The following is a 9,773-nucleotide window of genomic DNA, read 5'->3' on the forward strand; positions in this document are numbered from 1 at the left end:
AAGACTCACTCTCATTTCATCAGTCCATAAAACCTTAGAAAAATCAGTCTTGAGATATTTCTTGGCCCAGTCTTGACGTTTCAGCTTGTGTGTCTTGTTCAGTGGTGGTCGTCTTTCAGCCTTTCTTACCTTGGCCATGTCTCTGAGTATTGCACACCTTGTGCTTTTGGGCACTCCAGTGATGTTGCAGCTCTGAAATATGGCCAAACTGGTGGCAAGTGGCATCTTGGCAGCTGCACGCTTGACTTTTCTCAGTTCATGGGCAGTTATTTTGCGCCTTGGTTTTTCCACACGCTTCTTGCGACCCTGTTGACTATTTTGAATGAAACGCTTGATTGTTCGATGATCACGCTTCAGAAGCTTTGCAATTTTAAGAGTGCTGCATTCCTCTGCAAGATATCTCACTATTTTTGACTTTTCTGAGCCTGTCAAGTCCTTCTTTTGACCCATTTTGCCAAAGGAAAGGAAGTTGCCTAATAATTATGCACACCTGATATAGGGTGTTGATGTCATTAGACCACACCCCTTCTCATTACAGAGATGCACATCACCTAATATGCTTAATTGGTAGTAGGCTTTCGAGCCTATACAGCTTGGAGTAAGACAACATGCATAAAGAGGATGATGTGGTCAAAATACTCATTTGCCTAATAATTCTGCACTCCCTGTAGATATATATATATATATATATATATATATATATACTGTCATGGCCAAAAATATTGGCACCTCTGCATTTATGTCAAATAATGCACCACTTCGCCCAGAAAACTGTTGCAATTACAAATGTTTAGGCATTCTCATGTTTATTTATTTTGTTTGTATTGGTATGACACAAAAAAGTGGAGAGAAAAAAAGCCAAATCTGACACATTTCACGCAAAACTCCAAAAAAGGTCTGGACACAATTGTCACCTTCTCAAAATTGTAAGAAATAATTGCATTCCAAGTTTGCGATGCTCCTGTAATTTGTAATTAAACTCACCTGTATCAATTAACAGGTGCTGACAAAATAGAAATCACACCGGCAACCAGTTAAAATGGTAAAAAATTAATTCATCCTTTCTGTTGTGTGTCTCTGTGTGCCACACTGAGCATGGAGAAGAGAAAGAGCAGCAAAGAATTGTCTGACGATTTGAGAACAAAAATTGTGGAAAAGCATGGACAATCTCAAGGTTACAAGTCCATCTCCAGGCATCTTAATGTTCCTTTGTCCACTTTGTGCAACATTGTCAAGAAGTTTACAGCCCATGGCACTGTAGTTAATCTCCCTGGACGTGAACAAAAGAAAAAAAATAATCAAAGATTGCAACGAAGAATTGTTCGAATGGTGGATAAAGAAACTTAATCAACTTCAAGACAAATTCAAGCTGACCTTCAGGCACAGGGTACAAATGTGTCAGCTTGTACTTTACGTCACCATCTGAATGAAAAGGGTCGCTATGGTAGGAGACCCAGGAGGACCCCACTGCTGACACAAACATAAAAAAGCCAGATTGGAGTTTGGCAAAATCCTTTTGGGAGAATGTGCTGTGGACAGACTAAACAAAATTACAGCTTTTTGGTAAAGTCCATCATTCTGCTGTTTCCAGAAAAAGAAATGAAGCTTTTAAAGAAAAGAATACAGTCCCTACAGTCAATAATGGTGGAGGGTCACTGATGTTTTGGGGTTGCTTTGCTGCTTCAGGCACTGGATGTCTTGACTGTGTGCATGGCATTATGAAATCTGAAGACTACTAAAGAATTCTGTGGTGCAATGTAGGGCCCAGTGTCAGAATGTTGGGTCTCCGTTAGAGGTCATGGGTCTTACAGCAGGGCAATGACCCAAAGCACACATCAAAAAGCACCCAGAAATGGTTTAAGACAAAGCGCAGGAGAGTACTGAACTGACCAGCAATGAGTCCAGATCTCAATCCCATAGAGCACCTGTGGAGAGATCTCAAAACAGCAGTTGGGAAAATCAACCCTTCCAATCTGAGAGACCTAGAACAGTTGGCAAAAGAAGAGTGGTCCAAAATTCCAGTAGAGAGGTGTAAGAAACTCATTGATGGTTACAGGAAGCGATTTCACATTTCAGTTATTTTTACCAAGGGGTGTGCTACCAAATGTTAAATTGAGGGTGCCAATTATTTTGTCCAGTCCATTTTTGGAGTAACGTGGAATGTGTCATATTTGGCTTTTTTCTCTCCACTTTTTTTGTGTCATACCAATACAAACAAAATAAATAAACACGAGAATGCCTAAACATTTGTAATTGCAACAATGTTCTGGGAGAAGTGGTGCATTATCTGACAGAAACGCAGGGGTGCCAATATTTTTGGCCATGACTGTATATGATATAATATGGGGAGTATTAACAAAATTGCAGATATTTGTTCCTAGAATAGGACAGTGTACTCCAGAATGTTAACACTGTGATATTAATACACTTATTACCTCTGTAATTACCTTGTATCTAAGCCTTTGCAAACAGCCCCTAATTTAAATTTTAGCCAACCAGTGCTGACTCATAAGTAACTCCACGGGAGTGAATACAATGTTATCTATATGACACAGTTGAACTTGTGCTGTCTAGCTGTGAAAAACTGTCAAAATGCAGTGAGATAAGAGGCGGCCTTCAAGGGTTTAGAAATTAGCCTATGAGCCTACCTAGGTTTAGCTTTCAACAAAGAATACCAAGAGAACAAAGCAAATTTGATGATAAAAGTAAACTGGAAAGTTGTTTAAAATTACATGTCCTATCGGAATCATGAAAGTTTAATTTTGACTAGACTGTCCCTTTAGAAACTTTTTTTGCCAAAAAGGTGTTTAGACACAGAGTGCCGGCATGATCCATTTGTGCTCTAGTGGCCCCAAGAACAATTATGTTAGAGAGAATATGTGAAGCAGGTGAGAATTCCTTTATGTACAAATAAGATGCACATCATTTCAAATATGATTAATTGTTAGCATCAAAACCATATTACAAGTGAGTGCTTATATTCAGATATAAAGAACATAATGCTAATGTGCACTGGTCTAGATAAAACATGCACTTTAAATCATATTCCTATTTACTTATATTATCAAATTTGCTTTGTTCTCTAGCTATCCTTTGTTGTAAACCTAGGTGAGCTTTTAAGACCTTAGGAGCGTGCACATGTATTTAATACTCTATGGTGGCAGTGTTTCAACAATGTTTGTAGCAATGTTATACAAAGTTACAAACACTGCTGCCATAGAGTGTTTGACATGTGCACGCTCATGAGGTCCTAAGTTTACTCTTCTACAAAGGATGCCCAAAGAACAAAGCAATTATGATAATAGAAATAAATTGCAAAGTTGTTTAAAATTGTATGTTCTATCTGAATAATGGGAATTTAATTTTCACTCTATGGTCCCTTTAAAGTTATTTCATACATATTTGTCATTTGATGCACAATAAAGCAATAAGTTCCTAGCTGTAAATATATGCAAAGAACTCTTAGCCCCATGGGCTTTAAAGGAATAGCTATACAGATAGAATAACAGTAATCCCACGTGAAAACATTTAACTATGAAGTGGCCAAATCACAACACACACAGCTGTAGAGGTGAGTAGCATTAGGTTGATCGCTAATAAGCAGTCTCAGCTATACAAGACGTAAGTCTGACAATTAATCCTTTAATACTTAAGCTTCCAAAATAAAATGTCAGCTAACAGAATTCCAAAGATTCCTAATATTCTGTATGGAATTGCAGGTGCATCAGTCACAAAAGGAACACTAATAAATAGTGAGAGCACAAACAGACAAACTGCACAAGCGCAGAAGAACCCTGAGCATATGTCTAGGTTCAGTAAGAGAGGATGCCTCAAGCAGTACAGAAATACCCAGCACTTCTCTGACCCAGCAAAAGCTGTAAGTCATGAGCTTCACACTGAATCTCTGGAGAGGCGCAATGTGTAATCAGTGTTTATCCAAGACCAGAATACAAAGATAAATAACCTGGTTAAAGAAACATAAAGCAATGGAAAATAAGCAATATAGTCCAATAAGTACATTTCCACCCAAATTCCTACATTTCAGCATGTTTAGAGAAAACTAAAGGAACCACCTACCATAATGAGAAACTGTTAAAGATAGAGATAATTCCTTTATTACCCATTCCCCAGTTTTGCATATTACCTTGTATCTAAGAATCTTCTGATAGCCCCCTGATCACATGACTGTAACTATGTATTATCTATTGACTTGCATTTAGTACTGTGTTGTGTTAAATCTTAAATAACTCCTTGGGTGTGAACACAAAGTTATCTATATGGCTCACATGAACTAGCAGTCTCCTGTTGTGCAAAGCTAATAAAAAAGCATGTGATAAGAGACTTTCTGTTTAGAAACAGGCAGAAATGTAGAGGTTTAAATGTTATAAAGTATATTAATATAACAATGTTGGTTGTGCAAATCTGGGGAATGGCTAGTAAAAGTGTTATCTATCTTTTTAAACAATTACAATTTTAGTGTAGACTGTCTCTTTAATCATGTAATGAGCATCTTGCAGGAATCATTAGAATCCCAAGATAACAACATCCTCACCTCATACACAGAGTTGTTTCATGACACCGGGATGAAATGAAGCATCGACCTTCACAATGTCCAGGTGAACCTCACTTGACCTTTATGGGAAGTTCTGGAGATCACAGTAAGAAGTATATACCCACCTGTTTCATCTCTCAGAGGCTTTTCTGATTGAAGAACAGTGCAAAACCCACCAGCACAGAGTTCTGAAAATAAAGTACATCCATATGAATGATCAGGTGCTTGATATGAATACATTGTTATGTGCTTCCGTTAATGTGCTCACTCCCAGCCTCTGTATCTCTGTAGTATAAAGTACCATGAGATGCTCTCACTAACTAGACACCACAGATTTAATCAGAAAACTAAAACCTGTACACAAATCCCAATCTTAACAGGCTGCAGCAAGGACAAGATGCAGTACATTATACAAACAAAAGTCACCTGCACACTGTCCCCAAATGTATATGAAACCTACATATATATAAATGTATATGAAACCTAAATATATATATAAATGTATATGAAACCTACATATATATAAATGTATATGAAACCTACATATATATATAAATGTATATGAAACCTACATATATATAAATGTATATGAAACCTACATATATAAATGTGTATGAAACTTACATATATAAATGTATATGAAACCTACATATATATAAATGTATATGAAACCTACATATATAAATGTGTATGAAACTTACATATATAAATGTATATGAAACCTACATATATATAAATGTATATGAAACCTACATATATAAATGTATATGAAACCTACATATATAAATGTATATGAAACCTACATATGTATATGTATATGAAACCTACATATATAAATGTATATGAAACCTACATATATAAATATATATGAAACCTACATATATAAATGTGTATGAAACCTACATATATAAATGTGTATGAAACCTACATATATAAATGTATATGAAAACTACATATATAAATGTATATGAAAACTACATATATAAATGTGTATGAAACCTACATATATAAATGTATATGAAACCTACATATATAAATGTATATGAAAACTACATATATAAATGTGTATGAAACCTACATATATAAATGTATATGAAACCTACATATATAAATGTATATGAAAACTACATATATAAATGTGTATGAAACCTACATATATAAATGTATATGAAACCTACATATATAAATGTATATGAAACCTACATATATAAATGTATATGAAACCTACATATATAAATGTATATGAAACCTACATATATAAATGTATATAAAACCTACATATGTAAATGTATATGAAACCTACATATGTAAATGTATATGAAACTTACATATATAAATGTGTATGAAACCTACATATATAAATGTATATGAAACCTACATATATAAATTTATATGAAACCTACATATATAAATGTATATGAAACCTACATATATAAATGTATATGAAACCTACATATATAAATGTATAGGAAACCTACATATATAAATGTATATGAAACTTACATATATAAATGTATATGAAACCTACATATATAAATGTGTATGAAACCTACATATATAAATGTATATGAAAACTACATATATAAATGTATATAAAACCTACATATATAAATGTATATGAAACCTACATATGTAAATGTATATGAAACCTACATATATAAATGTATATGAAACCTACATATATAAATGTATATGAAACCTACATATATAAATGTATATGAAACCTACATATATAAATGTATATGAAAACTACATATATAAATGTGTATGAAACCTACATATATAAATGTATATGAAACCTACATTATAAATGTATATGAAACCTACATATATAAACGTGTATGAAACCTACATATATAAATGTATATGAAACCTACATATATAAACGTGTATGAAACCTACATATATAAACTTATATGAAAACTACATATATAAATGTATATGAAACCTACATATATAAATGTATATGAAACCTACATATATAAATGTATATGAAACCTACATATGTAAATGTATATGAAACCTACATATATAAATGTATATGAAACCTACATATGTAAATGTATATGAAACCTACATATATAAATGTATATAAAACCTACATATGTAAATGTATATGAAACCTACATATATAAATGTATATGAAACTTACATATATAAATGTATATGAAACCTACATATATAAATGTATATGAAACCTACATATATAAATGTATATGAAACCTACATATATAAACTTATATGAAACCTACATATATAAATGTATATGAAACCTACATATATAATTGTATATGAAACCTACATATATACATGTATATGAAACCTACATATATAAATGTATATGAAACCTACATATATAAATGTATATGAAACCTACATATATAAATGTATATGAAACCTACATATAAAAATGTATATGAAACCTACATATATAAATGTATATGAAACTTACATATACAAATGTATATAAAACCTACATATATAAATGTATATGAAACCTACATATATAAATGTATATGAAACCTACATATATAAATGTATATGAAACCTACATATATAAATGTATATGAAACCTACATATATAAATGTATATGAAACTTACATATATAAATGTATATGAAACCTACACATGTAAATGTATATGAAACCTACATATATAAATGTATATGAAACCTACATATGTAAATGTATATGAAACTTACATATATAAACTTATATGAAACCTACATATGTAAATGTATATGAAACTTACATATATAAATGTATATGAAACTTACATATGTAAACGTACATGAAACCTACATATATAAATGTATATGAAACCTACATATATAAATGTATATGAAACCTACATATATAAATGTATATGAAACCTACATATATAAATGTATATGAAACCTACATATGTAAATGTATATGAAACCTACATATATAAATGTATATGAAACCTACATATATAAATGTATATGAAACCTACATATGTAAATGTATATGAAACCTACATATATAAATGTATATGAAACCTACATATATAAATGTATATGAAACCTACATATATAAATGTATATGAAACTTACATATAGATATAATGCTGCAGAAAACCGCTTGCCTTCTGTTGTACAGAAAACATTATTCATATCATGTAAATAAGGCCACTCATACCATGGCAGCCCAGTAACAGCGTAAAGGGATATGAAGTCAGAGTTAAACTTGCATGATTCAGATAGAGAATGTCATTTTAAGACACTTTTAAATTTACTTCTATTTTTGAATAAACTTCTTTCTCTTGATATCCCATGTTGAAAAAGAATACGCACATGTGCGACACTAGTGGGAGCTAGCTGCTGATTGGCTGCACACATTTGTCTCTTGTGATTGGCTCACTAGATGTGTTCAGCTAGCTGCTAGTAGTGCAATGTTGTTCCTTCAGCAAAGGATAACAAGAGAACAAAGCAAATTTGATCATAGAAGTAAATTGTAAAGTTGATTAAAATTGTATGTTCTGTCCAAATCATGAAAAAAAATGTTGGGGTTTCCTGTCCCTTTAAACTTTCTCTTTTCTTGTGTGTTACATTTAATACAGGTCCTTTTGACTGAAGTGGTTGGAAACATTTATAATATTTACACTTGATCCCGTGACTGCAGTGTACTATGCTGATTACCCTCTTTTGTATTTATCTATCTAGGAGATGCAGAACTTGTACTAGATTTACTAATATTAACAGAAATTACTCTTAAAGGGACAGTCTACACCAGAATTGTTTTGTTTTAAAAGATAGATAATCCCTTTATTACCCATTCCCTAGTTTTGCATAACCAGAACTGTTATATTAAAACACCTTTTACCTCTGCGATTACCTTGTATCTAAGCCTCTGCAGACTGCCCCCTTATTTCAGTTCTTTTGACAGACATGCATTTTAGCCAATCAATGCTGGCTCCTAGGAACTCCACATGCGTGAGCACAGTGTTATCTATATGACACACATGAACTAACACCCTCTAGTGGTGAAAAACTTTCAAAATGCCCTGAGATAAGAGGCGGCCTTCAAGGGCTTAGAAATTAGCATATGAACCTCCTAGATTTAGCTTTCAACTAAGAATACCAAGAGAACAATGCAAAATTGTTGATAAAAGTAAATTGGAAAATTGTTTAAAATTACATGCCCTATCTGAATCATGGAAGTTTATTTTGGACTAGTCTGTCCCTTTAAAACCCAGTAAGACCATCATTAGAGACATAAATTAAGTTAATAGTTTATATCGGTAGTCCCTGGTGTACAATTATTCTGTCTGTGAGATTTATAAGTAGTCGGTATAAAGAACTAGCCTATGTGGCGGATATGCTGATAATTCATTGCTGAAACGTGTAGTTTTTGTATGTTTCATGTAGGTATGTGCAATGTATCTGGTGGAAAATACCATCTAGATCAGTGCTTTCCAAACTGTGTGTCGGGACACACTAGTATGTCGGCAGCAGTGTGTAGGTGTGTCCCTGCTTCAGCACAATTTTTTTAAAATTTAAATTATTTTTTTTTAAATTGTTTTTTGGTTTCTGACTTTCCGCCTGCCTGCTACGCATATCACATGGTTGACACGTGATTGATACCTAGTGGGTCACAGATCATCTTAACCAATTGGCACAGCTCAATGGGAACTGAAACTATTACCATTGGCAGATTTGGCGGCACATTGGCTCCTGACTGCACATGTAGTCTCCTTAATTGGTTCCTGACTGCAAGTGTAGCCAGTGAGTGGGACAGCCGTGTGTTTGCAGCGCGGGCAGTAGTCAGTCGGACTCACAGATCTCTGAGAGTGGCAGCTTAAATGCTGAGCTGAAGTCAGTGGGATTTTTTTGCAACTAGCTCCCATTAGTGCCTTGCTTCTCCTGCTCTTGATATATGGATAGGAAGTGGAAGTTTAAAAATGCTTGATGATGAAATGTGAGTGTCTTTATCTAATATTACACCAAATATTCCAAAACTGTGTTCATCCCATCAACCTCATACATCCCATTAAAATAGTAAGTAGCTATTGGTGTTATTAAACTTTTTTTAATTCTTGCACATACATACTGTTACTTGTAAATGCATTTTGTTATTATATAATTTATGTATGTGTCCATATCTTTTAAAACAAGTTAGTTTAACCTCCTTTTTGCTAGTACAACTGAATTACTGTGTCGCGAAATAATGTAGGTCTAAAAAGTGTGTCACCAACATG

Source organism: Bombina bombina, chromosome 7 (genome assembly GCF_027579735.1).
Source record: "Bombina bombina isolate aBomBom1 chromosome 7, aBomBom1.pri, whole genome shotgun sequence".
Classification (NCBI taxonomy): Eukaryota; Metazoa; Chordata; class Amphibia; order Anura; family Bombinatoridae; genus Bombina; species Bombina bombina.